This window comes from Gopherus flavomarginatus, chromosome 1 (genome assembly GCF_025201925.1).
Source record: "Gopherus flavomarginatus isolate rGopFla2 chromosome 1, rGopFla2.mat.asm, whole genome shotgun sequence".
In the NCBI taxonomy this organism is placed as follows: Eukaryota; Metazoa; Chordata; order Testudines; family Testudinidae; genus Gopherus; species Gopherus flavomarginatus.
Window position 1 is genome coordinate 332,718,737 of NC_066617.1, and position 9,757 is coordinate 332,728,493.

Sequence of the window (9,757 nt, forward strand, 5' to 3'; positions counted from 1 at the left end):
GTGAAAGAAAAGGGAAAAAAATCGTTTCTTGACTTTTTTCAATGTCACCCTATGTCTACTGAATGCTGCTGGTAGATGGAGTGCTGCAGCACTGAACAGCAGCATCCTCTTCCCTCCCCTCCCCGGTGGCAGACGGTACAGTGCAGAAGAACTGGTAGCCGTCCTTGTCATTATCCCGTGAGTGCTCCTGGCTGGCCTCAGATGAGGTCGGCTGGGTGCGCCTGGGTAAAAATAGGAATGACTCCCAGTTATTTCCAGCAGATAGTACAGAACGGCTGGTAACTGTCCTCATCATAGCAACTGGGGGCTGAGCTCCATCAGCCCCCCACTTTCATGTCTAAAGAAAAGATTCTGTACTGCCTGGACTATCATAGCAGTGGGATGCTGGGCTCCTCTCCCCACCACCATTTAATGTCCTGCCTGGACTACCATAGCAGCTGGAGGCTGCCTCCCCCACATTTTATCTCACTAAAAAGTCAGTGTTTCTTATTCCTGCATTCTTTATTACTTCATCACACAAATGGGGGGACCCTGCAATGGTAGCCCAGGAGGGTTGGGGGTGGAGGAAAGCAATGGGGGGGGGTTGTTGCAGGGGCACCCACTGGAATAAAGGTAATAACTGGAGATATACCAATCTCCTAGAACGGGAAGGAACCTCATAAGGTCATTGAGTCCAGCCCCCTGTCTTCACTAGGAGGACCAATTTTTGCCCCAGATCCCTAAGTGGCCCCCTCAAGGATTGAGCTCACAACCCTGGGTTTAGCAGGCCAATGCTCAAACCACTGAGCTATCCCTCTCCCCAACAGCATGCAGCTCATCATTTCTGTGGGATCTGACACGGAGTGGCTGTGCTTTCTGGTACACTGGTTCTCTAGTAAACTCACCCCATATTCTAAGCAGGACTGATTTTATTTTTAGATACAACATAAAGGAGGGAATGACCTGGGGAGTCATTCCCATTTTTGTCTTTGCGCCCCTGGCCGACCTCAGTGAAGGTCAGCCAGGAGCACCCATGACAGCAGCAGACGGTACAGAACGACTGATAACCGTCTCTGCTACCTTGCAAAGGCAAATTAATGCTGCTGGGTAGCGCTGCAGTACCACCTCTGTCAGTGGCATCCAGTACACATATGGTGACAGTGACAAAAGGCAAAATGGGCTCCATGGTTGCCATGCTATGGCTTCTGCCAGGGCAATCCAGGGAAAAAGGGCGCAAAATGATTGTCTGCCGTTGCTTTCACGGAGGAAGGAATGAGTGACGACATTTACTCAGAATCACCCGCCACACTGTTTTTGCACACCATCTTGCACTGGGATCTCAATCCAGAATTCCAGTGGGCGGGGGAGACTGTGGAAACTATGGGATAGCTACGGGTTAGTGACCCACAGTGCAATGCTCCAGAAATCGACGCTAGCCTCGGTACATGGACGCACACCACCAAATTATTGTGCTTTGTGTGGTCGCGTGCACTCGACTTTATACAATCTATTATACAAAACCAGTTTATGTAATATCGGAATAATCCTGTAGTGTAGACGTACCCTTAGACTGATCTTTCCTTTGGTGTGCTAAACTTTATACATTTAATGCATGATAAAATTCCATCATAATTATTTGGATGGGATGTAGACATGTTTCGGTATTATTGTGTTAACTCAGTAACAAGAATCATATAGATTGAGTGTACTAGAAATCACTGAAAAAAAGTTCTGTTGCGTTCCTTTCTTGTTGACCTTAGTTTCCCTCCACTTCCAGCACAGCAGTGTGAGAATAATTCTGCACTACGATGACCATGTTTTGAACTCCCACTGCTGTCATCACTGAAGAGAGACAGAAAACATGTAAGTGAACAGAAAATACTGTATGTTTAGCAATCAGCAGCCTTCTTGATCATTTCACTTACACTTTTCACAATGCTTTCTTTTCTGTCACTTAAGTACAGTACAGAATATTACTCTGTGCACTTGCTGGATGCTCATAGTCTGAAATTCTGACAAAGATGAACCAAGACCCCAGACCCAAAACCATACATATGTAATAAAGGTGTGATGCACAGGAGTGCTGTGAACTTTATTGCTTGGCCCCAGTCACCTGAACTGGATGAGGAATATAAACGTCAATATGCCCATCACCTGACAGGGATCAGTACTCCAGTATCTGCCATTATGGCCTGAATGTCAGCTCAGGCCCGTCTCTACAGTCTAGTATTACCCTAGTATTTAATGAGCTAAAATTTCATATACAACACCAAAGCTGAAAAAAATCTGTGGCAATATCTCTTGATCTTACTTCTGTATGCTTCAAACTTTGTCAATATATTTTAAAACATATTTTAATTATAGTCATTATAACTTTAGTAAAGGTTCACATTTATTAAGGATGATGATGACAGGATGGATGTTCTTGTGGTTAAGGTGTTAAGACACTGGACTGAGACATAGGCTCAATTCCCAAATCTGCCACAGACTTCCTGTGTGACCTCAGGCAAGTCACTTGATCTGTCTGTGCCTCAGCCCCCATCTGTAAAATGTGGATAACCATATTTTCGCTCTCTAACTCAGAGGTGAAAGTAAGCCGGTACAGGCCGGTATGGCGTACCAGTAAGAAAGTGGCCTAAGCTGGGCAAGTAAGCTGGTACACCGTACCAGCAAGCTATTTATAGCCAGTACAGCATACCAGAAAGACACCATACCACCCCCAACCCCTCCACAGAGCTGCCTCTCAGGAGAACTGGGCGGGGGGGGGGGCTGGGAGCGGTATGGCAGCTGAAGGAGCTGTCGGCGTTCTACTCATTTCCTCGCATGCTGCTGCCACTCCCGGTGGGGAAAGGAGCAGAACCCCCAGCCCTGTCCTCTGGCAGGGCTGCTGCTGTACAGAGCTGGAGGAGATGCAGCTCTGTGGAAGCGTAGGTAGTAGGGCTGGGGGTTCTGCTCTTTTCCCCGCTGGGAGCAGAATGCCGGCAGCTCCTCTGGCTGTTGTACCAGCCCCAGTCCTCCCTTTCCCCCCCAGGTAACATGGGATGGGGAGGGGAGGAGAAGAGCGTGGGGGCCCCATGTGGGGCAGAGTCACGTGGCCCTTCCTGTACCAGGAAGGAATTAATTTTACTGTCACCACTGCTCTCACCCACTATCTCTCTTGTATACTTAGACTGTAAGCTCCTTGAGAACTAGACTTTTTTACTATATGTTTGTATGCTGGCAAGCATAATATGGCCTTGATCTTGGTAGAAGCAGCTAAGCACTAATTTAACACTAACAAATCATATTGTCCTCTGCCAAGTGGTAACAGATGTTGGGGTCTTTCAGATCAGCTTCCCATCAGTAACATGGGAATATGGATTTAGTAACATGAGGATATATTCTTAGCATAACATGTTTTTCTTTAAACATCAATCCTGGAACAGTGGTGGTCACAAACAGCATGAAGTCAAGCCCCTTTTTGGGGATCTCAGCCCAAAAACCACTGCCCAGTTCCCAGGAATATCTCTGCCTCAGGAATACACTGTAATTAGCAAGATTAACTCAAATTTCCTGCTGTTTCCCATAGCTGTCCCAAAAGATCCTGCAACAACAAAATTAACAATAATATAGCTTTTCTTCAGACACTAAAAACTTGCCCACACCTTGGGAAAAAGAACTTGTAAGACGATATGTAATAGCACTATCTGTCAATTCTTTCCATAACTATATTAATTGTTAAGTATGAGAAGGTGCTCATATAACACATACCCCCATCCTGCTGCCCAAAACTGGACATGGAAGAAACCTGTACAGTCTATTCACCTGTCACTGCAAGACTGTTCCCCACACCACATTCTAGTGGTATGCAATGCTAGTTTTAAATTTCCCAGGTTATAGAACTTTCAACACTCCCCTAAACAAACTATTCAACTGTCTATTACAACTCTATATAAGGAAGATTTTTGCAACTACTTAGCCTAAAACAATGCATTTCAAGTGACAATAATAATTTGACACAATACAATCTAGTGAAAAATATACAAAAATCCTTATTAGGACAATAGAAGACAATACAGTATGAAGGTCCTCCCAGATTTCTCACCAGGTCTTTGGAGCAAATGAAGAGACCACACTGAAAGCCTATAGCCCTTGTTTTACAATGGGCCTACCACATGAAGGACAGGGCTGCATCAGTTCAGTGCTGTATAGAAACTCTCAGAGTGAGAATATGTTGAAAGTTTACTCGCCTGGTACAAAAAAGTGTCAGAGGCTGGGACTTTATATATAAAAACATTGTTCTGTCATAATCCCACCTTTTTTTTTCCTAGTTCTTCTCAAGGGGTGTCATAAACAGATAGCTAAGGGTTAATGTCTCTTTCACCTGAAAAAAAAAGTAACCTGAAGCACCTGACCAGAGGACCAATCAGGAAACAGGATTTTTTCAACTCTGGGTGGAGGGAAGTTTGTGTGTGAGTCCTTTGTTCTTGGTCTTCTGCCTGCACTCTCTCGGCTATGAGGGGGTTTCTATTTCCTGCTTTCTAATCTTCTGTTTCCAAGTTGTGAGTACAAAGATCATAAAAACAATACGGGTTATTGGTTTTTTCTTTTGTATTTACATGTCTATAGTTGCTGGAGTGCTTTGAATTGTATTCTTTTTGAATCAGGCTGTTTATTCAATATTCTTTTAAGCAAATGACCCTGTATTTGTCACCTTAATACAGAGAGACCATTTTTATGTACTTTTTCTTTCTTTTTATATAAAGCTTTCTTTTTAAGACCTGTTGGAGTTTTTTCTTTAGTGGAGGACTTCAGGGAATTGAGTCTGAGCTCACCAGGGAATTGGTGGGAGGAAGAAGTCAGGGGGAAATCTGTGTGTGTTAGATTTACTAGCCTGACTTTGCATTCCCTCTGGGTGAAGAGGGAAGTGCTTGTGTTTCCCGGCTGGAAACGGGGGAGGGTGGAATCCCTCTGCTTAGATTCACGGAGGTTGCTTCTGTGTATCTCTCCAGGAACACCTGGAGGGGGAAGGGAAAAGGTTTATTTCCCTTTGTTGTGAGACTCAAGGGATTTGGGTCTTGGGGTCCCCAGGGAAGGTTTTTGTGGGGACCAGAGTGCCCTAAAACACTCTAATTTTTTGGGTGGTGGCAGCTTTACCAGGTCCAAGCTGGTAACTAAGCTTGGAGGTTTTCATGCTAACCCCCATATTTTGGATGCTAAGGTCCAAATCTGGGACTAGGTTTATGATATGGTGTGCAGTGGTGGGATAGAGAGAATCCAGAAGCCAGTAGGAATATTATATTTTTCTTTTCTCTGCTAGGGGCTTTTAAGCAGAGAGAAACAATTTGGTTTTAAAGGGAACCAGAGAGAATTTTTTTTTCTGCTCTCTCTGGCAGTTGTGGCTTGCATATTAAGCAAGAAACCATTAAGGAGCTATTAAGGGTCTTTTGTCACACAATAGCACTCCCATTAGGAGTCACATACCAGCACTATACACATGCAAATAAAGTGGTTTTTCTGGTTTACTTTACATTGAAAACATTAGCTAGAGGAAGAAAGGGAAAAAGGCACTGTTGCTAGGCAGACCCCAGGAGGCAACAGAGCCTGCAGTTCAGACAATAAATACCGGAGGGCACCCCAACACAAGAAAACAGGAACCATGCCTACCAAGACAAAAATGGAGGCCGAAGAACAAATCAAAGAAGCTGAACACAGGCGAGAACTGGAAAAAAGACTACAAGAGATGGAGCTGAGAGAAAGAGAAAGAGAGGCAGCCTACAAAAGAGAGCAAGCAGCCAAAGATGCAGACCACCAAAAACAGCTGGAACTCCAGAGGGAAGCCCACCAACAGGCCATGGAATTAGAAAAGGCTAAGCAAAACACAGCCAACCCTAACAACCCTGCGCCAATGATTGTTCCACAGCACAGGAAATTTCCCACCTACAAGGCAGGTGATGACACCGAGGCCTTCTTGGAAAATTTTGAAAGAGCCTGTCTTGGGTACCGCATCCCTGAAGACCAGTAATGGTAGAATTGAGGCCACAGCTCAGTGGACCTTTAGCAGAGGTGGCAGCTGAAATGCCTAAGGAGAACATGAACGACTATAAACTTTTTCAAACCAAGGCCAGATACAGAATGGGGATCACCCCGGATCATGCCCGTCGGCATTTCAGAACCCAAAAGTGGAAACCAGATGTGTCATTTCCCAAACACGCCTACTACGTTGGGAAAAATTATGAGGCCTGGATATCAGGACACAATGTTATATCCTTGGATGAACTGCACCTCCTCATACAAATGGAACAGTTCTTGGATGGTGTTCCTGAGGACATAACACGGTACATACAAGATGGAAAACCCAAAAATCTCACCGAGGTGGGGGAGATTGGAGCCAGATGGATGGAAGTGGCAGAAAGCAAGAAAGCTACTGTCAAGGGGAATAAATACCCCAGGGGCACACCGACCATAAACCCTACAACCGAGGGCAGCCAAAAACACCACCTACAACCCAAGTAAAGCCACAGACACACTATTCTTCCACCTCATCAGTCTCCAGTAACTCACCTCGACCCAGTGACCCATCAGATGGAAGATGCTTTAAGTGTAATGAACTGGGACATATCAAGGCCAACTGTCCAAAGAACGCCATCCGAGTGCAGTTCATTACACCACCATCACACCAAAGATCCCCAGGCCCAGATGCCTCTCAAATACCCTTGGAGCGGAGGGAAAATTTGAGAGTGGGCGGAAAGAAGGTTACTGCGTGGAGAGACACGGGGGCACAAGTGTCAGCTATCCACCAATCCTTCGTAGACCCCAAATTCATCAACCCGAAGGCCCAAGTGACAATTTATCCCTTCATGTCACAAGCTGTAGACTTGCCTACAGCTGAACTGCCTGTCCAGTACAAAGGCTGGTCAGGAATGTGGACTTTTGCAGTCTATGACAATTATCCTATCCCCATGCTACTGGGGGAAGACTTGGCCAACCAGGTGAAGCGGGCCAAGCGAGTGGGAATGGTTACACGTATCCAAACCAGGCAAGCTCCCAGACCCATTCCTGTTCCTGAGCCGTCCACAGAGGCCCCGTCTGTGTTACCAGAGACCCAGACAGAGGTAGTGGACCCGGATTCCATGCCAACCACTGAAACAGCCACAGCACCTCCAGTCCCAGGCCCGGAACTGGAACAGCAACCAGCACCAGCAAGTGCAACCACATCTTCAAACTCAACGCCGGAGGGCGCCAGCGAGCCAGAACTGGCAGAAGCAACAGACAGCCATACCCAAAAGGCTCAGCCAGAGCCTGAAATACCCTCAGGTGCACCAGCGGAGAGCGGTTCACCAGCAACGGAAACAACCCCATCACCTACATCGCTTCCAGAGGGACCAAGCCCAAGTCCACAGTCTGAGGAAGAACTGGTAACCCCAGCCTCAAGGGAACAGTTCCAGACTGAGCAGGAAGCAGATGACAGCCTGCAGAAAGCTTGGGCGGCAGCATGGAGCACCCCACCGCCTCTCAGCTCTTCTAATCGATCCCGGTTGGTTATAGACCAAGGACTTTTATACAAGGAGATTCATTCTGGTGGACACCGGGAAGAATGGCAGCCGCAAAAACAGTTGGTGGTTCCAACTAAGTACCGGGGGAAGCTCTTAAGCTTAGCCCATGATCATCCCAGTGGCCATGCTGGGGTGAACAGAACCAAGGACCGGTTGGGGAAGTCCTTCCACTGGGAGGGGATGGGCAAGGACATTGCCAAGTATGTCTGGTCTTGTGAGGTATGCCAAAGAGTGGGAAAGCCTCAAGACCAGGTCAAGGCCCCTCTCCAGCCACTCCCCATAATTGAGGTCCCATTTCAGCGAGTAGCTGTAGATATTCTGGGTCCTTTCCCAAAAAAGACGCCCAGAGGAAAGCAGTATGTACTGACTTTCGTGGACTTTGCTACCCGATGGCCGGAAGCAGTAGCTCTAGGCAACACCAGGGCTAACACTGTGTGCCTGGCCCTAACAGACATTTTTGCCAGGGTAGGTTGGCCCTCCGACATCCTTACCGATTCAGGGTCTAATTTCCTGGCAGGGACCATGCAAAAACTGTGGAAAACGCATGGGGTGAACCACTTGGTTGCCACCCCGTACCACCATCAAACCAATGGCCTGGTGGAAAGGTTTAATGGAACTTTGGGGGCCATGATACGTAAATTCGTCAACGAATACTCCAATAATTGGGACCTAGTGTTGCAGCAGTTGCTGTTTGCCTACAGGGCTGTACCACATCCCAGTTTAGGGTTTTCACCGTTTCAACTTGTGTATGGTCACGAGGTTAAGGGACCATTACAGTTGGTGAAGCAGCAATGGGAGGGGTTTACGCCTTCTCCAGGAACTAACATTCTGGACTTTGTAAGCAACCTACAAAGCATCCTCTGACACTCTTTAGCCCTTGCTAGAGAAAACCTAAAGGATGCTCAGGAAGAGCAAAAGGCCTGGTATGACAAACATACCAGAGAACGTTCCTTCAAGGTAGGAGAGGACGTGCTCAATTCATCTCTACAATAGACTTAACCAAGGGGTACTGGCAAGTACCACTAGATAAACCTGCCAAGGAAAGGTCAGCATTCGACACCCATGCAGGGGTGTATAAATTCAATGTCCTTCCTTTCGGCCTTCGAAATGCACCCGCCACCTTCCAGAGGCTGGTAGATGGTCTACTAGCAGGACTGGGAGAATATGCAGTTGCCTACCTCGATGATGTGGCCATTTTTTCGGACTCCTGGCCCGAACACCTACTACACCTGGAAAAGGTCTTTGAGCGCATCAGGCAGGCCAGACTAACTGTTAAGGCCAAAAAGTGTCAAATAGACCAAAACAGAGTGACTTACCTGGGGCACCAGGTGGGTCGAGGAACCATAAACCCCCTACAGGCCAAGGTGGATGCTATCCAAAAGTTGCCTGTCCCAAGGTCAAAAAAACAGGTCCAATCCTTCTTAGGCTTGGCCGGGTACTACAGGCGATTTGTACCACACTACAGCCAAATCGCTGCCCCACTGACCAACCTGACCAAAAAGACCCAGCCAAATGCAGTTAACTGGACGGATGAGTGTCAAAAGGCCTTTACCCAACTTAAGGCAACGCTCATGTCTGACCCTGTGCTCAGGGACCCGGATTTTGACAAGCCATTCCTAGTAACCACGGATGCATCTGAGCGTGGTATAGGAGCAGTACTCATGCAGGAAGCAACGGATCACAACTTCCATCCTGTCGTGTTTCTCAGCAAGAAACTGTCTGAGGGGGAAAGTCACTGGTCAGTCAGTGAAAAGGAATGCTACGCCATTGTGTACGCCCTGGAAAAGCTATGCCCATATGTTTGGGGACGGCGGTTCCAGCTACAAACTGACCATGCTGCACTAAAGTGGCTTCATACTGCCAAGGGGAACAACAAGAAACTTCTTCGTTGGAGTTTAGCTCTCCAAGATTTTGATTTTGAAATTCAGCACATCTCAGGAGCTTCTAACAAAGTAGCTGATGCACTCTACCGTGAGAGTTTCCCAGAATCTAGTAGTTAAAAAGTGTTCTTAAATTGTAGAAGTCTGTTAGTTATATACTTAGTGGTATATGTAAAGGTGCATGTGTTGTATTAATCTGTTTATTTTAAAGTTCTAGAAGAAAATCGCCGCCGGTGAGCTTCCCCACTGTCTGCAATTTGAGGGGCGTGTCATAAACAGATAGCTAAGGGTTAATGTCTCTTTCACCTGAAAAAAAAAAGTAAAAGACGGTTACTCACCTTTGTAACTGTTGTTCTTCGAGAT